Source organism: Misgurnus anguillicaudatus, chromosome 15 (genome assembly GCF_027580225.2).
Source record: "Misgurnus anguillicaudatus chromosome 15, ASM2758022v2, whole genome shotgun sequence".
Lineage (NCBI taxonomy): Eukaryota > Metazoa > Chordata > Actinopteri > Cypriniformes > Cobitidae > Misgurnus > Misgurnus anguillicaudatus.
Genome location: NC_073351.2, coordinates 23,464,470 through 23,488,857, shown reverse-complemented (window position 1 = coordinate 23,488,857; position 24,388 = coordinate 23,464,470). Strand labels below are relative to the sequence as shown.

General features: G+C 37.7%; 2 long non-coding RNA genes across 3 annotated transcripts in view; both read left to right on the top strand.

Annotated features, from left to right (window-relative positions):
• The first annotated feature begins 296 nt into the window (after positions 1-296).
• LOC129418893 (uncharacterized) overlaps positions 297-24,388 on the top strand; it is a 75,414-nt gene continuing 51,322 nt past the window's right edge. Inside the window, exons 1-2 of one of the 2 annotated variants that reach the window (XR_012357724.1) lie at positions 297-501; positions 13,337-13,452. This is a non-coding gene — a long non-coding RNA (uncharacterized lncRNA). The remainder of the gene's footprint in view (positions 502-13,336; positions 13,453-24,388) is intronic. The other variant, XR_012357725.1, reaches the window with a different exon arrangement.
• On the top strand, positions 20,509-23,881 carry LOC129455405 (uncharacterized). The gene is made up of 4 exons (XR_012357722.1): positions 20,509-21,164; positions 21,433-21,579; positions 21,754-22,319; positions 22,534-23,881. It is a non-coding gene; the product is annotated as an uncharacterized lncRNA (long non-coding RNA).

The window sequence follows — 24,388 nt, the reverse complement described above, 5'->3', positions numbered from 1 at the left end:
CAAACATATTCAACACTTTTTTACATTAGCCAGGGGATGAAAGAGAAAAATAAGTAAATAATAACATGGAGATGCTGACATACATTGAGCAGCTTTCTTGTTTATCAGATTATAAATATATTTTAGGTATTGCTTAACTTCTAATAAAAAATACGGAATAATGGTTTAAAATCACATTTACATTTATGTATACTGAACTTGGCCAACAAAAGTAACACATTAATTAAATAATATTCGTAATGAGCTCTCTCTTCTTCTGCTTTTCCAATGTCGTTCTTAATATGCGATGTCGCCCCCTATTGTGTGTATGAATGTAACACGTCAAACAAAACTATTCCAATTTTGTCGCGTAATGTTGCAGAACTCATCTGGTAGTCTTATGAATTGTAAAGTATACAGGTACCATGAATATATCCTTAAAAGTGCACAACTGTGGGCTTTAACGTATTTAGTGAAACCGGCTGACTGGAAACGTTTGAGGCTCCATATTTCAAAATCCAGGTGATGTAAACCTCTAAATTACCTTAAGGTGGAACAAATTCATCGCAAAACAGTGATCAGACATTAATGTTAACATGTTAATGTCTGTATAATGCGTGTATAATGTAAAAATATATGTAAGCAGCAACATTTTTTGAGAAACCCAGAATGTATTAAAATCATGATTTGTGAGAAAGCAGGGATTGTTTGGTCTCCAAAATTAATCAACAAACGTTTCTAGGTTCATTATTTTTTATTATTCTTATCATAAACATTACATCTTATCATATTCTTATCATATCATTCTAAACAATATGTCTTTGGAGCATTGTACTGCATTCATATTTGTTGCATTGTGCATGTAATGTTGTGTTGCATAGACCATGGAGACCTAGGCTACTAGTTTTTAGGCCTATATTATAGTAACTGCTATCAAATTTTCCAAACTTCTATATCATCATACTTAACTGTAACTTTTGTGTACAAGTCTTTACGTCATATAATGTGCAACATGCCATGATATTGATGTGTATGATGTGTATTGTCTTACATAAAATCACTAGACTAGAGTATAAAGTGTGACAACTAGCCCCAGTCTCCCCTACTGTACGTATATGTGATACGATTGCTTGAAAGGTTGCGTCAACATATTCTGTGCCAGACTTCTGATTTTTATCACTGCTTTCAATCTCCATGTATCACACGTGAAGATGTGCCGGCACTAGCAGACTCGTTTGGTAGATGTGGCAAGCCCAGATCAGCTTTTCTGGGCAGGTGAAAGCCAAGTCGGTGGCTCTGGTAGACAGACAGACATCCCGAGACTGCCGTCATGTAAGTTCATGGGGTTTATGAAGTGCACTGAACTTGAATGATGGTCATTGGAGATGTGCGGAGTTCTGATAGCACAAACCTGCCCAACCTCCCCCACCTCTAATGTCACATCTCTGGCCAGACCCCCAGCGAGCGATGTAACCGGAGCGCTCCGTCAGTGCAGAGGGATCCCGCTGTGCTTCTGTCAACCTCTTTTAGGGTCAGAGGGGAAATGAAGCAGGGTTTATACAGTACAGCTGCCAGTTCCAAGCACAGACATGAGAGAGACCTAATGATTGAATTTGCTAGTAGGATATTTTTGTGTGAACGTGTGGGCAGGGACTTCTCATGGAGGGCTTAAATCTGGACCGTGGCTCGGGGGACTAATGTGCTGCATATACCAATCCGTGCCCCCGCTGAGCCTCCAGTTGCCTTCTCCCTGTCATCACCTGGGCCGGGTTGCTGCTGGTCTGCATTTTTTCAAAGTCATACCTTTCCTCGAGCTGGCTGGCGATCCGTGGTGTTTGAGGACTCTGGGGGGTTTCAGCGTGCCCGGCGCTGGGCTGCACCACTGCTGCGTTTGAAGGTGCTGTGCGACTGAGGAATGCAGAGCTGGGCGTGCTGTATGAGGGGCCTCCGAAAGGGGAGGTGGATTTTTGAGGCTGCAGGATTGACCTTTGGACAGTTAAGTCAGGAAGTTATGACTCAATTTCATGAAGCAACTGTGATGAAGAGGCTAGTGAGCTGGAAAGAGGAACCAGGGAACAAAGAAAAATGTCAGGAATAGAGAGAAATGCATGCATGCCAATATATAGAGCCAGAGCACCGTGAAAGTAAGAGTGTGGGAGCGGTAAAACCAAACACTGCACCATTGAGATCCTATTAGTGAGAATCTCAAGCTTTAGCAGCTTAACCTGGGAATAGTATTACTTTTATTGTTCTTCATTACAAATGAGTCAAACAGTTCCAGAAGATGTGGTCACACTTGTCAAACAATCACATTTTTTTGTCACGCTCCTCTTTTCGTACTTAAAAGCTGTTTATCGTTAGAAAGTGCCAAAGTCAGGTCAAAGAGTGCTGTTTAATATAGCACTGTTTACCCGCAAACTTAATTCAGTGTATGAAATAGGACCAGCGAACAAAACCATAACGTGCAGGATGTTACCCCTTGAGCCTATAATGCTGGAAAGAGCCCTGTGCTCCAAGGGAAAGGAAAAGTGTGTGTGGGGAGACCTCAGACTCTTTGTTTTCAAAGCTCTGTCTCAACCTTCACCTTTCCCATCCGTTCACTCTTCCTCCTACACGCATTGACTCGCGTGCATTCAGACACGCACACATCTGAAGTCTCCGCCATATATACTTGTATTGAAATCTGTGCACGTATTCAATTGTGTGAATACGATTGTTCTCAAATACCTCTGTGAAGAATTGGAGCATTATTATTAACACTGCTTCCCCAAAACCTTATAGTGCCTCATAGGGCACCAATGATCTTTTTTTCCCTAAATTTGGCGTGCATGTGCCAGTTTTCACTTTGAAGGCGTGGCTTTGCCCACTGCGGTGCATATACAAACATAGTTCACAGGCAGGAGGCTTCAGCCTGTTACAGGCCATGAAAGTAAGGATGTGTGGACACAGTAGGCTCTTTTATGCCACTACGATTTTTACACCAGATGAATCACCTGCTTTGAATTGCTGCAGTAGGTTATTATAACATCAAAGCAGACGATTAATAAAAAAGAGGCGCAGACCGTCATCAGAGCGACCGCAGAAATGCGGATCGGTCAACACGGTGGTCTGTGTCTTTCAGCACCGGTTCTCACACAAGGTATGCACGAATGGTAAGTCTGCCTTTAATGCAGATTAAAGGCTCCAGACATGTAAACCCTCTCACGATGAGTTAAAGTGGTTTGACTACAACATGTTAGAATACATCAGGTTAGTTTACATCGGGAAGTGATTTAAAGGGGACATTCCATGAAAGTCTGACTTTTTCATGTTTAAGTGCTATAATTGGGTCCCCAATGCTTTTATCAACCTTTAATCAAAAAGATCAACCCAGTAACTTAGTTTTGGTAAATCATTCTCTACAAGCATGTGAAAAAAAAGGGGTCATTGTAATTTGTCTCCCCTTGTGATGTTAGAAGGGGATAATGCCGCCCCTTATTCTGCACTATCCTACCACGGCACTGCCATTTAGTGCAGCGATAAACTCATTTGCATTAAAAAAGACGCACTCTTTCTTTGCTCACACCTACAAAGTGGCAATTTTAACCTGCTATAATAAATTATCTATATGTTTTTTTGAGCTAGAACTTCACATGCATACTCTGGGGACACAAAAGATTTATTTGACATCTTAAAAGGGTACGTTAAAGGCAGAAGTATAGTCCATTATTTACGTGTACGCGAGAGTCTCCATACAGTCTTGTGACTCATTTTTATCACCAGAAAAGTACGCACACTGTACACAAACTGCTGGATTGAAAAAACCCTAATGTAGCCCAGGAGATGCGCATGCGTTGAACGTCTTTGTACACATACGAGTTAAATAAACTATACTTTGCAAGATTGTGCATTCGACAGTGTGAATATGTCCTGGGCTTTACAAAACAAAACCAGAAAAGTTTTGTTTTTTTGAAAATTTTACGTACACACCATCGCAACATTGTCAAAACAATCCCCGTTCACACGGATTCACATAAATGACTAAAAACGCTGTTTTGTTTGCTAGTCCAGTAGTTGGCGATGTTTCTATACGCATTTTTCTACAGGGCGATAAATATAAACAGTCACGATGGCTAAAGCATCACGTCCTGTAGGCCGACATTGTTGTTATGCTTCACTGTAAAAAAATTCCTTAGAAATTACAATGTTATTGCAGCTGGGTTGCCGATAATTTACCGTAGATTTAAATTTGTGTTATTTACTGGCAAGAGTTTGTTCAAAGTTAAATAAATTTTAAATATTAACAAGTCTTTACAGAATAAAACTATACAATAACAGCCTCATGCAAAGCATTCTGGGAACTAGAAATCATCATCAACCTTTTTCTGTTTTTTTTGCTTCAGATTTTGTTTCCCAGAATGTTTTGCTTGATGCTGTTTTATTAGTTTTACTCTGTAAAGACAAAGACTTGTAAATGTTTAATGTTCATTTAACTTTGAACAAATTGTTGCCAGTAAAAAACATAAATTTAAATCTACGGTAAGTTACCTCAACCCAGCTGCAATTTCTACAGAATTTTTTTTACAGTGTTGTCAAGTACTCACGCATGCTTATAGACTAATACGCATTACGTCACTTTTTAAAAAAGATTTCTGTTTTGGTAGTTTATATTGAAACGATAACAAATGTATTTTTTGAAAATTCGTTTTCAAAATTTTGGATCGTCACGACCCCAAAACATAGTTGTCGGGTAAACAAGCAGCCAAAGTTTTCCAAAGATGAAAATGTTGTTGTGTAAACGTGGCCTAAGTCAGTGAAAAACGATTGCACTAAACAAATGCTCTGTAACACGGGGAAAAAACGCACGGTCATATCCTGGCATTGAGGATACATTTTGAGCAGCAACCACAGTAAAAATGGCCTGTTGATTTAGGCCAAATGGAGAGAGCTTCTTTATGTTACAGCCGGGGGAATGCCTCAGATCACGGCATGCGGTTTTAGTGCATGTTTGGATTGCTGTTGATCTGATGTGGTCAGAGAGAGAGAGAGAGAGAGAGAGAGAGAGAGAGAGACAAACTGGCCTCCAATGCCACTCCAGTCTTTAGAGCACTGCTGAAACTTTTGAGTTAATTGACCACCCATATGTAGCATTCCCGCTTTTGCAGGCCTAGTTTAGAGAAGTTAGGGGGAGTGAAACCCCAAGCCCTGTTCAGACTGAATCTCTGGTTCTTTCTCTGACGTGATTAATGACACATTCGTCCAGGCACATTCCCCTTTCTCTGGATGCATGTTTACATGGCTCAGGCCAGCACCTTCGTGTTAAACGGCTCAGTAATGTCAAAGCAGCGTGGCACACGAGCCTTGAATCTCAGTGTTTTCATTTGCAATTATTTTTCTTCACCCTCTCACTCTTTCTCTCTACAATAATGCACTCAAATTCTGGGGGTTTTCTTCCTCTATTTCATCATGTGAATGTCTTTTAAATCCAGATAGCATTTTGCATGGTTGAGTGGTATGCTGAAAGATTTTTGGAGGAATAGTCTATTTATTCTTTTTTGTTGGATGTCAAAGGAGGAAAGGATGAATTAGAGGACTATTAAACACAAATCTGCCTGGGAAAAAGTTAGAAATGCTCTATTTAGCCCAAGAAAAAGTATAACGGCAGTGGAAAGTCAGGTGTCTTTGCTTTGTCAGCTTTTTATTAAAATAAGTACCCCCAGAGGAACAGAAATGTGGTCATTCTAACCCATATGGTGTTATTTTATATGTGGAGGGTAATACAGAACAATTTGTAGAGTGAATTTGAAGAGTCGTACCCAGCTGCTTTCCATATAACGGCACTTTGTAGTGTCAGTTTGTTGAGTTTATTGAAGCTTATTGTGAGTGTTCAGTAAGACAATAGCTTCAAACACTCCATCATCATAAATCATGACACTAGCCATGTTTCCATCACCATGATTTTATGCAATAATAGCGAATAAAAATTCCTTAATTCCCAAAAAAAGGTTATATGCTTGCTTGAATCAAAATTAATAACATTACCGGGCTGACCGTCTAGCTGTTTCCGTTGTAGTGTTAATTTCGTCAGACGAGGCGAGACTAAATATGTTCGTCAACAACCTAAGACGAGACGATGACAAGATTGCAAAGATGTCCAAAAAAGCTAACTAAAACAAAATTAACATGCATTAAAAACTAAGATAAAATCTCTCTTCATTTTCGTATACATCAATCGTCTCTACTGGAGAAAATTCAGCCGTTACGTTACGCCTTCAAAATACACTGAATGAGTTTGTGCTGTTGCTCAAGTTAGTAGATCTCATACTTCGAAACTACATCGAGCAGAACAACACCCATAGATAGCGAACACGAGCGACGAGCGCTGACGTTTGTGAATGTGTCACTTAAATCAGAAAAGCAAACACGTTTAACAATGTTGCATTCAACAAAAATCATTCAACATGTGTATTTTGTCAGGTGATTGTGACATTTAACCAATATTTGAGATGTGTGAAACACTATTTGACCGAAATGGTTATCAGAAATAATCTCAGAAATAATTTATTTATTTATTACAAAAATGTTTGAACTAAAACTTGACTAAGATATATTGAGTTTTCTTTTGACTAAAACTAGACTAAAATGACGAGACTTTTAGTTAACTAAAACTTGACTAAGATACCTTGAATTGTCTTTTGACTAAAACTAGACTAAAATGATGAGACTTTTAGTCGACTTAAACTAACAAGGACATTTGGCACAAGACTAAGACTAAATTAAAAATAGGTGACAAATTTAACACTATTCCGCTGATGTTGTCTTTACCATATATGGGACTCGACGTCGTCTTAAAGAACACCTATTTCTTTGCTAAAAAACAATGTTATTTTGTGTATTTGGTATAATACAATGTGTTTGCGTGGTTTATGGTTAAAAAACACAGTATTTTCCACATACGTTCATTTTTGTTGCTCCAGATATCCCTGCCTTCCTCAAACGCTCTGATTTGTTACAAAGCTCTTCGATCTGACTAGCGCTGTGTCCACGATTGGCCAGCTTACCAGTATGTTGTAATTGGTCTGAATACTTCTGACATCAGCCGCAAATGTGACCCTCCTTACCATGTTTTGAAGATTAGCTCACAATGCACTACTGACAGGAGTTAATATTGTCTTTACTACCTTATCAATACTAGCAGAACAGAACAGATCAGGGCCGGGTTTCGCTAAAGCATGGTAAGGCTGAGTAGATCGTAAAAACGATCATACGAATCATCTTAGAATTACGGGCCGTTTCCCAAAAGCTTCGTAACTTAAGTAGCACTTGAAAAGCATCGTAGATCTACGAGTGGTCTGGAGTAATCGTTCATTCATAAGTGCATCGTAAGGCAACAGTGTTACAAGGTCACCTGCAGGACAACCAGCAAATTGCACTCCTGCCATGACGATAATGTAATGTTTTGAATGTAAATTTATATATTTGGTTCTTCTTTGTTTATTTTATATTAAATATATAATATAATATATTTAAAATTCAAATGAGAAATCAAATTTAAATGACTAAACATAAATTAATAAAGAAGGAAAGCCTATTTGGTACAAGTTGGTAATTTTTTTTTGTATTTTTGTAAAAGTTGGTACTAGCAAATTGATAAATGGTTCCTACCGATTGATGCATCTACATTTTTTTTTTTTGGGAAATGGCATCTAATTAAAGAAACCAAAAAAATATTTACGGAACAATGCAATAATCCACAATAATAAATTAACATAGATAATAAAAACAAATAAAAATAATAATCTAAACTAAAATATTAAATGCAGAGGGCATTTCGCAGTGGGACGACTCCTAACTAAATACAGAAAATAATATTTCATTATGCACAAATTATTAAAACATTTAAAAAGTCTTTGAACAATTATGAATAATAATATTAAAAATATTAGTGCACATCGGCTGAAAATAATTAGCCTAAACAAGCTTCTGCTAAAAATTCGAGTCCTTCTATTGGTGACATTTCAGCACTTGACAAACGGATAGCGACTCGTAAGTAGCACTTAAAACCCAACTGCGAGCAATCGTTATACGTGCATCTTTGTGATAAGCACGTAAATGAACAACGAATGTTCGTAAAGTAGCTCGTAGAAAGCGCTCTTAAGTGTTAAGTTCAATCGTTCAATCGGGAAACCCGGCCCAGATCGGTAAGGATAACTAAAACATTAAAACCATGACTGCATTTGTGATCCTAGAAACGACAAACAACAAGCGCTACTCTGCACTGCACAAAACTGTATGTAAGAAGCAAATTATGATAATGACCATCGAGTCCACGTCAACCGGCTGAGGAAGCTAACTGTTGCCTACAGTCCGTATGCTTGTTGTAGTCCAAGAAAAGAGATTTACGTTGGAAACGATAACTCGCGTCATCGTTTACTTTGGGATTTGTACCTTTGCATATCGTTAACATGTACTAATACACACTTTCACACCAAAGGAAATGTAAAATCATGAATCGGATAATTTAATGCCCTTGCTGGTAGTGCCTGCATCAAAAATGCTGCATTCCTTCTTCTGTGCACAGCATTCAGTTTGGCAATTACGAGCTGCACTGCTAGTAAATTTATAACTTGCCCAATCATAACTAAATGCAGTCCTGTATCCGTTTTTCAAGCTTGCCTTGTTTTGTTTACTGTTGGTTACTATGTTACCAATGCCACATTCATTTGCTCATACAAGTTGATGGAAATGCACCTAATTCGCATTTGTTTGTTTTTCTTTTTTCACAAATTTTTAAAAGATTTGCTTCCCATTTAGATGGAAACCCAGCTAATTTATCAGACACTGTTCACTGGGTTTGAACCCATGACCTATTGCTTTGCTAATGCAATGCTCTACCACTAAGATTTACAGGAGCCATTCATTATTTACTGAAATCTCTGATTTAAATAAAATGTATAGCCTATTGTTCATTGGTGGTTTTTGTCCATTTTGGATTATGACATAAAGATAGTTGCAATCAATGTTTGTTGTATGAAAAACAGAGCTATATTAGATGCCTTTAAAAAGTGTTTAGCAACTCACTGAAATAACTATTTGCAGATTTGAGACGACGTGAGAGAATTTAATTTATTGAATGACATATATCTAGTTCTGATAGTGTAGTTTGTTTAGTGTGTTGTGATTTGATAGCAGCTAAGCTTGCCGTTAGCTTAGCTTGCCGTTAGCTTAGCTGGCGATTGATTCCTGTGGGCGGAGTTTAGTCAAAAACTGTTCTACTGACGTCATTAAAGCAGGAAGTAGAGGGCTGTAGTCCAAACCAGCAGTTTCCTGTAGTCTTTAAAAGGGGAATTCTGTTAAAGAAAATATCTCGCCTGGCAGTGAACTTTGAGCTTTATCATTTTACAGGTATTATTTATGCTATTTAGCAACATTACACTTTAACTAGGGTTTAAAAAATGGGATCAGGAAGAACGTAACCTTTAACACACATACACTCCCAGACAGGACAAAAACTGACTTTGGCTCAGATTGTAAACATAAAAACTTGAACTATGTCATAAATTGGCAAATGCATTAGTGCATTATTGATGTTAGATTAGACCGTGTAATGTTTCAATTCTTCAGTACTTACCAATTTATGGAAAACATAGTTGAAGAAAACTATTAGAGGTGGATTAAGAAGCAAACACCCCTTGATCTTTCCTCTGGTTTGCTTGAATCAGTTTTGTGTGTTGCCATCCTCAGGAAGCTTAGTAAGAGGAGGGTCTGTGTTAGAAACAAAAGACCTATGTTAGAAGTTGTGTGTATTGAATCTCTAGTTGGATCTACATTGGTGAACTAAGGGTGGTAGTCTGCATTAGATTGTGGGAATGTGTTAACACCGTGACAAACCAGTTCATGTACAAACACTTACACGTTGAGGTCTAGCACCTGCAGTCTAAATGTAAGCTGTGTGCGAACGGTATAAAGGGGGCACTGCGTGCTTTGATGGACAAGACGGGCAGACGGCTCTCAGCTGCAGGACCAACTCGCATCTCCTCTGATATTCTGAATGCGCAAACTGTGAAATTCCAGCCGTGCGAAACTCAGCCGTGACAAATGATCGGCCGGGGGAATTCCAGTGGGTCCGTTGCCCCTACGGCAGTGTGGAGTGTGTATTACTGTGGGTCCGTTTGGGTCTGTACTCCAGTCTGGATGGGAACTCGGCTCTGAAGCTGGAGGAATCCAGACTGGATCATTCCATTATCATTAATCCTAAATGAGTTGTGGTGCTGAGTTAATACTGACCTTTAGCAAGCCCAGGAGAGAACTGTCCGTACTCCTTTCTCTCTTTTTCACTTACTCACTTACAGACCACAGTTAAAGCTCTAGAGACTGTGTGCCAAATTGCATGCGCAACATGGGAAGGTATGCCACATTAACAACAGAACAAGCTGAGCACCTTGACAGAAATAGAAAAGGAGAGTCGATTACATAGAGAATTTGGAGGCGAATGCTTCCACCAAATTTCTCTACATTTGCCAATTGTCATTCATTTTCCCGTAAAACACAAACCATTGTTGCACTTCATGGATTTTCATTCGTAATAAAGTTATTACTATAATTATTATTCATTATGCCACTGTGGTGGCGCTGTTTTGTTATCAGCAGGCACTGATTACACTTTACAAGAGGAGCTGCAATTCAAGGAATTTCATGTAAATAAACACATTAGCTGCTATGTTAAATTTAATTAGTAGCCAGGATGCATGTGTGCATCACGATAGCACTACCTTCAATTCATTTTGAGCCAGGAAAAACCCTGGATCTGTCATCACTTTTGACATGTTTACATCTTATAACCTGTACAGTGCTGTGAGAATTATCCAAGGAATGCAATAGTGTCAACATGCGCTATTGATAATATAATGCCTTTAAAACCACAGTGAACTATATAATCATACACTCAAGGGTGTGAAACCTGCAAAATGCCAATGTCTTAAAACCTTTAAACAAACCAAGTGCTGATGTCATTTCCTACCATTTCCCTGCCTGGGCTCAATGCCACCAAATACCACTTTCCTAAGCCATGCTAAAGTCAAATGAGATCTCGAAATGATTGAGTCTTTTACAGCTCATTTCCAAACTTTCAGTCACTCGTGACGTTTGTGCCAGCTTTACCCATAGTTGTCCTCCAATCCCTCCCCCACCGGTCCTTGCGTGACTTTGATTTTTCGAATGGATTGATTTCATATAAAAATATGAAAAAATAAATTAGGTTCATGTGCCTGGCACAGCAGGGATGGCATGCGGTCATCTGTTGGTCAGAACCAAGTTGGCTTTCTTCAATGAATGTGGAGGTATTTCTGGAGCCGTGGGTTTTACCCTGTTGCTTTTCATTTTAGTCAAACAAAACTGGATGTTTAGAAGAATATGTTTCATGTTTTCTCAGTCTTTGGTCACATGTCTCCATCAAAATGTTCGCGTGTTGTAGTCACAAGGGCGGTTCTGTAAGTAAGCTCTTTTAAGATCTCTAACGTAATCGGCCGATGTTGATCTGTGCCAGCAACAGACGGCTGTAGATTTCACAAGAATGCTTTCAAGATCTTAACAATTCCCGTGTATGTGTTCGACAAGGTGTTATCAGACCGATCTCAATCGCAGAAGTCATGGAGTATGACTTCTAGTTCTGGCACGTCTGGAGGCACGCAAACCTCTGGGAGAAAAAGCCACATCGCACAAAGAGGCAGAATATGGTAAAGTGCATTCTTCTGATGTGGTACGAGAATTTTTTTGGTCTCCTCCCCTTGTTCATAATACAGTATGTCATTTGGCATGCTTGATGGATAAACACACCCGCTGTATTTAACATGGACGTTGCAGACTGTATAAAGAGATGAACAGTCTAGAAAACCTTCACCACAACTGCTGGGTAGATTGTAGGCCTTCAGGATGAAGTGTTGTGAAGGGGCCACGGGTCCGTTGCTGTGTGACGTGTGGTAAGCGGGTTGGGGTAATGAGCGAGGATCGAGTGAGAGCTGTCTGCTCAGCGTTCTGGGTTGGCCCGGGACTGCCAGTGTGGAGCTGCCACCGTGGCCACCTGCTCACAGCAATCATCGCCAATGCTCAGGCCAGCCACTGATACAGCATACAGACCCAATTAAAAGCTCTTCCATACCCCCCTTCCAGCCAGCCATCACTAACACTCTTGCCAGGCTGACAAGGCAGCCTTTTTCCCCTAGAGCACAACTCTAATTAACAGCAGTGCTTGTAGAAAGGCCGGGCAGTATGGAGCTACTAAAAGGGCCTGGGGCTCCGGGCGGGTAATCAGCTTAAATACAGGTTTATTTCCTGCCCTCCGCGCCATGCTGCGTCCAGCAGAGAGTGCATACTTTTATCTGTTTATCTCCAATTTTCTCTGACTTGCATCGTGTCTTTCAGACACACTGTCACCTCGACTTAAGTGCTGGGTCTTGGGTTGCTATCTCCTCCGATCAGATGCTTTCAGGAGACGGGCTTGTGGTTAGTTTTGGCAAGCTTCCGTTTTTTTATATAACGTCTAGTCTGCAGTTTCTTTTCTGAATTTTTCTATACTGTAGCACGTGGAAATAATAAATGCAAAACTTTTAGAAAAATAGTCTAGACTAACTTCATCTCTTTCCCACCAATCTTTTTGCAAAGTAGTCTAAATGTTTTTAGTTTTGGCTGCTGTGCAAAGAAAGGCTATGCTGGGTAACTAATTAATATTCATCATGAGCCAAGCTGATTAGGTATTTTATAATGCATTCACATTATTTTTCAGATTCATTCCCACACTTCTAGAAAAATGGGATTTGTTTTCTTTACTGTAACCCTGGAGATAAATGAGTTCAGTTTAACTGTAACAGCAGAAAGAAAAGCTGTAAATGGCATTTAGAAATGAGCTCATTATGATCCGGGATTAAGCAGATGCTGTGATCCAGCAGTAAGAACTGGACGGGGGAGAGTTTCCCTTTGGTGTGTTCAGTTGTTGTTGTTGGAGGCTGTGGACGGCTGTCATTTGAAATATCCTTTTACCTCTTGCAGGCTTGACTTATGCTCCAGGGCCATGACTTGTATTTTGGTTTGGGCTTGTTGGATTTTGGAGGTCAGGTTTAGTTTTTGGGGCACTGGGGTATATAAGGGTCTCTGTAAGTTTTTAACCATTTACATTCATTTGGAAGACACTTTTATTTAAAGCGACTTTGATATGATGATTATCACAGGATTTCCCTCTCAAACAGACTGAGAAAATAAAAAAGTTGACATGCAACATTAACAAAACACGTTTGTTTAGAATTTATCTCATTTCATTTTTTCTGCATTTTGTAGTGTACTTGTGAGAATATAGCATGTTAATGTTAAAATATCTTTTTATCAGAGAGGAAAGATTGAGTTCCAGTCATGCACAATACCTGAATCTTATTTTGTTGCTGCCGGCAGATGGCGCTGTTCGTCAGATGGGCTCCAGTGTAGTGATGAAGTAAAAGCTCACAGGTAAACAATACATAATCATTTCCATCACACAGATCGTCATATTGAATGTAGGGGAGGGGCTTAGCCTCATTGAAGCTTTTTATTGGGTTATATTATCAAACAAATCATTGTCAATCAGATTTAATGGATTATGCTAAACTATGCTAAAAGTTGTAGTGCCAGACCCGAAGATCGGCCGAATGGACAAAATCTAATGGTAAAAATCCAATATTTAACTCTAGGGGAGCTGGAAAATTAGAATTTTTTTTTTTTTAAAGTGGAGTGTCCCTTTAAGTCGCTTTTGATAAAAGCGTAAATGTAATGTAAAATGTGTGAGGTTTTATTTTAAATCTTTTCTGTAGTTATGCCCGGATGGTGCAACATTTGAGTTAACGTTTTATGTGGGGCCCAATTTCTCTCTCCTGGTTATTTGGCAAGCATTCAGAGAAATATTAACACAGTTTTGTCAAGTCAGAATTTTGAAAAGTCTGATACACTTTGTTACATAAACTGATCCAGAACTGCCCACCTACAGTACAGGTAAGGCGACTAGCTCCATGATAGATTATGCCATGAAAATAATAATAATAATAATAATAGACCATGAAAATTCTCTTTTCGAAGTATGCCACACATACATGGTCTGATATAAATATCTATTTTGACTAGATTTTACATTGATGCATTTGGCAGACGCTTTTATCCAAAGCTTTACAAGGTATACATTTTTTATCCTTTTGCACGGCCCTAAACACAGTGCTCTACCACTGACTTACACAGGAATTGATGTAAGCGAATATCTTGGTGCTTCTCATAAATGCTGATAATATCTTTAACCTTTTAAAGACAATCTGGTTTCCTGGCAAATTGTGAAGCATGACTCCTAGATGTTGTCTTGCAATTGGGTAATCTCATTGAAGCAGGTTTTCACAAGTGTTTTGTGCAGTATGCATGAGGCCGTCAGTGGGTGACTACTCTTGTGCAGATTCTTAAAGTTTTAATGTTACATGTACCTTGCCACCACTTCACTCTTGCAGTCCATTACAAGAGCAGGGAGGCAGTGTAAAAAGTTAGAGAGAGCAAAAATGTTCCCTACGTCTGCACCAGAGGCTACGTCTTTGGGGTCTCGCATTCTCTCTGTCCCTTACACAGCCCCTCTGTGTCTTACTCCGTGGGGCCACACTTGCTCTGGATGAAATTTCAGCAGGGTATGAGGGAATGGTTCACAGAGTTTAGCACCTTTTTTTAACATAGGCAAAAGAAATGACTTCTCCTAATGCTCTAATTGGCGATGATTTGATCATCATGTATAATGGCCTTCAGGTTTGAAGCACATCGTTGTTTTTCTCTGGCATTGCTAAAAGAACATGTCTGTACCTCTTAAAGGTGCTGTGTGTAATTTTTAGAAGGATCTTGTGACAGAAATGCAAAATAATATACAAAACTATATTATCAGGGGTGTATAAAGACCTTTCATAATGAACCGTTATGTGTTTATTACCTTAGAATGAGACGTTTTTATCTACATACACAGAGGGTCCCCTTAAATGGAAGTCGCCATTTTGTGCCGCAATGTTTCTACAGAAGTCCTTAACGGACAAACTATTTTTACTAAGTTGTCTCTGACAATGGCATGTTTGTCCGGTGGGGGCTACCGTAGCTTCTCTATGTGTTTCAAAAGCGAGGGATGAACAGTGGACTGAGCCATTGGTTGCAATTCGCAACTTCACCACTAGATGCCACTAAAATTTACACACTGCACCTTTAAAGGTCTTGCTTTTTGACCTTTTTTTTCTTGAAAAACAAAGATGAGAGTTTTTTTTTTAATTATGAAGTTCAAGGTGTTTAATCCTTCAAATATAGATTTATGGAGAATATGAAGAATGAGCGAGGAATTAAAAAGATTTAGGGATGCATAACGATTAATTGCGATTCATCTATAGCAGAATAAAAGTTTTTGTTTACATTATTTATATATATATATATATATATATATATATATATATATATATATATATATATATATATATATGTGTGTGTATGTGTGTGTGTGTGTGTGTGTGTGTGTGTGTGTGTGTGAACTGTGTATAATAACTTTGTATAGATTAAAGGCGGAGTCCATGATGTTTGAAAGCCAATGTTGATATTTGAAATCACCTAAACAAACACGCCCCTACCCCAATAGAATCTGGACCTTCTGTTGATAGACCCGCCCCACACATACGCAAACCGGCATTTGATTTGATTTGATTGGCTATAAGTGTGTTTTGGTAGTCGGCCCGTCTCCTTCTCCAAACCGTTTTTCAAACATTGTGGACTCCGCCTTTAATGCACACACATGCATGTATATATTTACAAAATGTTTACGTGTGTATAATCATTTGTATATTTATGTATAATTTATACTATATATAAGGGTGATTCTCACAAAAACTTGGTTTTAAAAATGTCAAGCATGAAAATGTAAAAATTGCATAAATTTACTTTTTTTCCCACCAGACATTGAAAAACAAAGTCTGGAGTAAATGGGAACATTAACTTAAAAACTTTTACTTATCATTTAACACTTTTTGTAACATAATTAAAAAAATTAGTCCTAAAAAATCTCATTACCGCAACAGTCAGAAAACATCAACACTGACATATTTTCAAAATGACATGACAAACCTGAAAGAACACAAATTTGGAGATTCTGCACATGCATTTAAAATCAAAGTATTATGCCTCTATTAATTAAATTAACATTTAATAAGCATCTGTTGCGGTAATGATAATCAAAATGTCGTGTAAGCATTCTGACAAGACAATATTTCAAATTAACTGTAAAAAATGATCTTACCTGGTAGCCATCTTGAAGTAACTGGTCCATGTGCTTGGTCACTCAAAATCAAACTTTATTAAAATTCTGTATGTGTGCTTAAACTGTTTTCAAAAAGTGTTGCGGAGGATGAGAACATCAGGCATGGACACATCATTTTCCAAATTTTTCTTCATTATTATTATACATGAATATTCAGTAAATATTTTTTCTGTCATCTAAAGTAGTCTAGCAAAACATCCATTTATTTTTTTTCTTAATATTTTTGTGTTAATTTGATTAAATTACAACATAACGCATGTTCAAACACAGCCGGACACATTGCGGTAATGAGAATTTCAGCAGAAAATGAGATAAAATTTCCAATTATAAATTCTTATGTTGAAATCACACATTGTGCAAGGTAGAACACAGTATTGTGTTAATTCTGATGCTTTTTAATGTTACTATATTACACATTTTAAAGCTAAAATCATTAGTGCCGTGGTGTTTCAATGGTTTCGTGAGAATCACCCAATAAATACTTAATATAAAATATATGAATTTTCTTAAAATTATACATGCATGTGTGCATATTTATATATACATGATTATTATACACAGTTCACACACATATATGATGTAAACAAAACTTTTATTCTGCTATAGATTAATCGCGATTAATCGTTATGCATCTCTAGTTGTTATTCAGGGGTTCGGCATTTAGTTGGAGTTTATTTTAAAAAGTAATTTGGGAAAGAATGTTTCTCTGTATTAAACACACCGGCATTACTGAATGAGCCATCTGTGATGTTGTGTTGGTCATTATCCATTCATTTTTACGCTAAGAAAAACTGATGTTTACATGTTATGAGATCAACACAAAAATAATGCGATGTTATAAGGAAAAACACTTAATTTTGTAATCGGCTGCTTCGATAAAGCAATTGTTTGTCAAAATGTAGATTATCCTGTATATGGAATAGCTCAGATGCAAAACTCTGTGCGTCTGACACGTTTTCTTGTAAATGAGCTCTTAATGGATTCTGTCATCAAACAAGCATTTCTGAATGACCCGAGGCCGAGATAAAGCAGATTTGAAGCAAAAATTTGATGAGTGTATATAATATGTGCCGAGAGCATTCGTTTATTACCATCATCTATTTTTGGTCGGCGTTGACTCTGCACATACATTATTGCAACTCCTTTATAAACCCACATCTTTAGTTGTGTACAAGGTGCATTACTCGGCTAATTAAAATTTTTTACAAAACGCATTATTTCAAAACATATTTTACTTAAAGACTATGACTTATGCTACTAATAATATATAGATGTTGCTGATTAATCATAATGATTAACACTGATGTAACATTATACGTGAAGAGCACCAGTAAGCTTAACAGTACATATATGCACAGTCTATTTTTATTACATAAGCTTATCCAATGTGGTTGCTTGGCAACATTTTTGGCTTGTGTGCCTGCTACTCCTCATGACTCCAATGACTTTAGTATTTTAGTAGGTTTATGTCTGTCTTTACTTTAAGATGAATGCTTTCTGACACATTGTTTTCACAAAGTACACTAAGTTTATGAATTCTTAGGTAAAGAGATGTTTGATGCACATGGGATGATGTGAAGTTTGTGATGGACTGTAAATCTTAAGAACAGTTTGTAAGAACGGGGACATTGTGATACAACTTTAGTGGTCGGAATAATTTCTCTAACTTATTTGGATGCTGTTCTTTTCTTCCTTCTCTGGTTAAGGCATGATTTTGCTGCCAGTCCTTTTAATCTATGCCAGAATGGGTCCATGACGCTGTCTGCTTGTAAATTAGTGTTAGTAAACCGAATCAGTGATCAATGAATCATGCCTGTTCACTCACTGACAGCTTGGATTTCTGCCTGACACCAGACATGATCTACAACTTGGCTATTGTTTGTATTCAACTACAAAACAACAATTTGCTCATTTTAATAGCTGAACATTTGATTCCTTTGCACTGGTTTTATGTGTTCACTTTTAGTCCAACTGTGGTTTGAAAGAAAGCTTATTGCAAACAGTTGTTACTGTGTAAAAAGTGTATTACCTTTGTGAGTTTAAAGGGGACATAGCATGAAAATATGACTTTTTGCATGTTTAAGTGCTATAACTGGGTCCCCAGTGCTACTATCGACATAATAAATGTGAAAAAGAAAACCCCATTAACTTAGTTTTGGTAAACCATTCTCTGCAAGCATGTGCAAAATAGGTCATTGTAATTTGGCTTCCCTTGTGATGTCAGAAGGGGATAATACAACCCCTTAATCTGCACTATCCAACAACGGCACTGCCATTTAGTGCAGATATCAGCTCATTTGCATTTAAAAGGACACACACAAAAATGGAACATTTTTGTTCACACCTACAAAGTGGCAATTTTAACATGTTTTAAAAAATTATCTAAATGGTATTTTCGGTAGAACTTCTCACATACTCTAGGGACACCAAAGATTTGTTTGACATCTTTATAAAGTCTTGTGAAATGTCTCCTTTAAATAATAATCAATTCCGTAGAAATTGCAGCTGGGTTGCCGGTAACTTACTATAGATTTAAATTTATGTTTTTTACTGGCAACATTTTGTTCAAAGTTAAATGACCATTAAACATTTACAAGTCTTTGTCTTTATAGAGTAAAACTAAAAAAACAGCATCAAGCAAAACATTCTGGGAAACAAAATCTGAAGCAAAAAACTGAAAAAGGTTGATGATGATTTCTGGTTCCCAGAATGCTTTGCATGAGGCTGTTATTGTATAGTTTTATTCTGTAAAGATAAAGACTTGTTAATATTTAAAAATTATTTAACTTTGAACAAACTCTTGCCAGTAAATAACATAAATGTAAATCTACTGTAAATTACCGGCAACCCAGCTGCCATAACATTGTAATTTCTACGGATTTTTTTTACAGTGCACCACGTTGTTCAATGAAATAGCCATTTATAGAGATCTCTGTTATACTGATAACAATTAAAAATTCTTAACATCGGTGCTGATAATTGGTCAATCCCTAATTGAAAGTGATATTTTGTAAATAAACTTGTAGGGGTAATTCACCCCAAAATGACAATTAGTCCATATTTGTATCAAACACTATGAAATTATCAGAAAAAGTCTTCTGAGATAAAGTGATAGGTTCTTGTAAGGACACTTTAATATTTCAAACTTTATAAACTACGGCCATACACCTTTTCACGAGAGAGTTGACCCAACGTTACAAAAACCCATCGCTTCACTTTGGAAGACATTATGGATTAGTTTTTGATGGATGGACGCACTTTCTGGAACATTAAAAATGGGGCACTATCTAACATTCATGATATTATTGAAAATAAATCTGACGGTACATTCACACGGGCCGTCAGCGTTAATGCTTGGTGGAGTGCGTGTCTGAAGCGTGGCCCTGACGCGATCGTCACAATGACAGGAGCCAATCAACGTGGATGGAAACACATGCTTCTCTGTTTTTCGGTCGTGCATAAACGTAATTGGCTTGTGTCTGCACTAGGTTATTTGCATAAGGTGATCGGATTGGCTGACGCCTGCGTTGGCACTTTAAAAGTTGAGGAATGTTTAAAGGTCACATTCTTTCTGATCTCATTTTTTCAACCCTAGTTGGTGTGTAATGTTGCTATAATAGCATAAATAATAACTGTAAAATGCTAAAGCTCAAAGTTCACTGCCAGGCAATATATTTTCTTTAAAGGGGACAGAGAATGAAAAACCATTTTTACCTTGTCTTTGTTGAATAATGGTAGTCTACCCACATTTACAAACATACAAAAAGTGCTAAACATGTTATCATCTCAGTCTCATAGAAATTCCTCTTTTAGAAATGTCAGCCAGAAAACAGCCCAATCTGAAAAACTGATGCTTCTGACATCACAGGCATCTAACTGCCCATCCACTTTAAAATAATTGGCTACATTTTTTGAGTGGCAGTAAAGTCAGCCAATCAGTAATGAGATTGCAAGTTAAGCCAGTAGGGGGAGCCAAATAGGTGCAAAACCACTAGTTTAAAATCACCCACCCTAATAGAGCTATCTGAGGTTTTTAGGAAGCTTCTAAGGCATTACAGACCCAAACAAAAAATTTTTTGTCTACATGTCACATCACAGAACAAGGATAAATACTCCGTTCAATCATTCTATGTCACCTTTAACAGAATCACCTTTCAAAGCTTACAGCAAACAGCCGGTTTGGACTACAGCCCTCTACTTCCGGCTTTAAAGTGCAACTTTAAGGTTACATTTTTTTGTGAGATAAATATATAACCTTGTATGAAAGTACCATATGAAAATTAAATGCGAAAGCAAAAAACATTTACAAAACTCTAAGCGCATACATTTAGTAAAAAAGCTGACATTTTCTAAGACCGCTCTCAAAATCCCTGTTTTTTTCAACAACGCGTCATATTACGTAGTCAGAGGCGCTGGTCTGACAGGCTTTACATTGGCAGTGCTGCGGTTGTATTCAGCAAAAGCAGTCGCAAATTGATGTGATTCTCCGTAGTTTCAATTTAGCATTGTCATGGTTAATAATTGTGTTAGTGGAGGTTTTTCAAACTCCAGCCTGTCAGGACAATGAGTCCACAGGTTTCTTTTGAAGAATAAAGACCGCGCTATCTTCCGTGTCTGGGTGTGTTTAACGCAGCACGAGGAAAGAGGCGAGAGACGCGACTTCAGTTCAGCATGTGCTTCAGAAAAACGCGGTGGTGTAACTTATAGCGTTCACGTTAGATCGGAGGATTATCATCCCGGCAATATGATGGAGTTAAACATTGGATGCCGAAGCAAGAACCACGTGAGGCCTGTGTTTTTGCCGCCGCGAGAAAACATGAATCGATCACGGTCCGTCTGAGATGCAGCTCGAAGATAACGTGAACTATGCACAGTAAGTCTTGTTTTTTAAACATTTGCTAGCTACTACCAAATCATTTAACATAATGATTTCATTCAAGTTTCTTATAAATATGGAAATCAACTAACTGATAAGCTTAGATTGCAAATAGTATAACCATCAAATCGAGTTACATCTTATTTACTTTGTTTGCATAGCTAATTCGTAATTCGTTTTTTGTCATGTGGTGTGTTCATGTATGTACCTAAGAAGTGACATGCTGTTATACAATTATATAAAGGTGAATCTGTTTTAATTCTAGTTGTCCAGCTACAGATGAAGATGCTTAGTATGATGAATCATCCTCTGTTGTCATGGACGAACCTGGCGATGTGTTATGGAGGAGGAAAAAACAAAAAAGACTCATCTGATGAGAAACCACTGCAAGAATCTCATCCTGTTCACACAAGTAAGACTTATTCATGTCTGTCAAAGTCAAAAGTAATGTTTTTCTTTTTATTCAGGGCTGTTGGCAAGTTCATTGTTTGCTAAAGCCAGCTGATGTCTGTTGTACCATAACCTGTATTTTTTGTTTTATATGCTATGGTATAGTAATTTTCTGCTTTTTATATACATCTCTTAGGTCTGTGCAGCATGCATGTATCAGCATTTTTGGTGACCGGTGACTTCTCTTCTGAGGGACGTGAATTCCAGGTGTGTGTTTGTTGTGACGTGTGTGGACCGTGTGCATCATGCCTCTTGTCACAATACGTGCCTGCTGCACACACATTGAAAAGGTTTATGATAAAAGAAGCACTCATGTTCACAAAATACTCGCAAGACACTAACTTGACACTAAACTGTAATTACACAGGAAATTAAGTGAGTATCAGGCAAACGTGAGCATATCATTTGTCATGAACCCTTTACATGCGTGTGCAGCAGATTTTGACATCACGTGTGATGCACATAAGTTTACATGACGCGCTGAACACATATTTTGAAATGACGAGCCACACACATGACGAGCTCAATGCATGTGACCAGCTTCGCAACGTGCGCCCTCGAAAAAGAAGTCACCGGCCGACACTGACCCAGATCATCAAGATGTTAAAGCTGTTTGGGCTTCAGAGCATCTTGTCAGCACCTTCTTCCACCATGTACACAATTTCTACCATCGTGAAGGCGTGGCAGAATGAAAGATTTGCAGTAAGCGGTTGTTTTTTGTTAAAAGATTGTAAATGTTTGAACAATAGGATTGTATATCGCTTTCAAAAAATAATATAAAGCTGACTCATCACCAAAACCATCTAAACCACTTTGACTATACATTTTTTATCAGAACTGTATTACTTTGGTGTACACTGTTAACAGGGACAAATAAATGTAATCTATTTAAATATTCTGTTCTGGAATACTCCAGGTCACCACAGGCTCTACGAGAATGCAGCACTGTCCTGTCTTCCACTACACCTGCTCCCCTCTCCAGATCCATCCAGAGGATCAACAAGGATGAAGCTGTTGGGATCTATTAATCACATCATTCACAATTTAACACACTTCAACACATTATTATAATACCCTGCACATATGATGGGAAAGATACTGAAAAATTGTTAAATGTTTTTAAATGGGTCAGATTGTATATCTTTTTTTTCGGTGCTACATAAATAAAACTAAATCGAATTACAAATGCAGATCTACTTGGTATATATCTGATCTAAACTTCATAAACCAGTTTTTATACGGTAAGACAATTTGTGATTATTGTTTATTGATTGTCACAAAATGGGGGTATTCAAACCATTTATAAAGTCCTCCTTCCTCTGGAACCTGTTCTTGAATGGCTGACACATGTAGGTAAGGGCGCCTGCACAGAGTTCCTTAGACGCTCAGCGGATAACTTGCCTATGCTGTATTTAGTGGTATTGTTTGGAGATGGGAAAACTATTAATATTGTTAATTTGAATATTGACTAGTGCCAGCAAAAATTGTTACTTAGTCATGACCTATAGGCAACTTGTAATTAAAACAAATTCATTAAGATTGTTTAAAAACAAATTTATTAAGATTGTTTTAACATTCAAATCTTTAGTTTACTGTTCATTTATACATGGATATTAAATAAATTAGTAATAAATAATCTCTGCCATAAACATACTCATTTCTACTGGCCTGGCCTGTAGCACATATGGGTTCAGACAGCTCACCTCTCCTGCGGTGATGAGCAACATCTGTATCACCTAACGTAAGTGTGGATGGATATTAACATAAGCATTAAAAAGACAAAGTATCAATACTATCTTTGCTATTGCATGATATATGATAATAATCTGTACAATTTTGTGATCTGAGCACAGTATTACATCTCGCCAGATCACTGATCTCACCCACACATCTGTCCTTTTCTCCTCACATAACACTTTAATTTGTCTCCTCTGACCGTTCTGTTTAATCCTGACCAGTCCCTGCACTCTTGGCTGCATAGCAAACTCATAATTGTATGGCTGTAGTTCGCCATACGAGTATGAATAAACATTTACTCGTTCCTCAGCGTCCGAAGAACTGTCATTGCGATCCAGCGTGCGCCTCTCGTGATGTCACTTCCGGTTTGGCGGTTTTTAGAGGCGGGTCTAAAATTTTCTTACAAAAATGACCCCAGAAGCCTAATTAGTGCATTTAGAAAAATATATATTTTTTAATCTATTTCCTACAGTATTTTTCTGTACTTTGAGTGAATGGGTGGTTTAACTTTCAAGTTGCTCTTTAAAGGTGCAATTTGTAAAATGTCCAAAAACCACTAGGCCAGTGTTATATATTTTGTCCAGCTGATTACTATCAATATCTGTAATGTTTTCAACTACTTGTAAATTGTGAGAAAATTTCCATTCAAAACATTGACACGGGGCAGTGCAGTCTTCTGTCAATGACGTTAATATCCATGTGACCCTTTGTCACCGCTTTTCCTGACATAAAAACCACATGACAACAGTGGTCGAGTTCGAAAAAATAAAACTTAATTCTGTGCTGTGTTAACCATCGAATTTGGACTAATACTGTAACATCTGACTAACAATTTTGTTTTGAACATCACATATTACATAATGAAATAAACGATGTCATCAAACGTAACATTTATAAGACTTGATTACCTTATCCGTCAACGTGATTTCTCGTTCGCGTCTGATTGATGGCCATCAGCGGTTGAGTTAAAGACTACAAATCCCATAATTCCACGCTGCTTCAGAGCGTCATTAAACAATGCCATTGTTATTGAT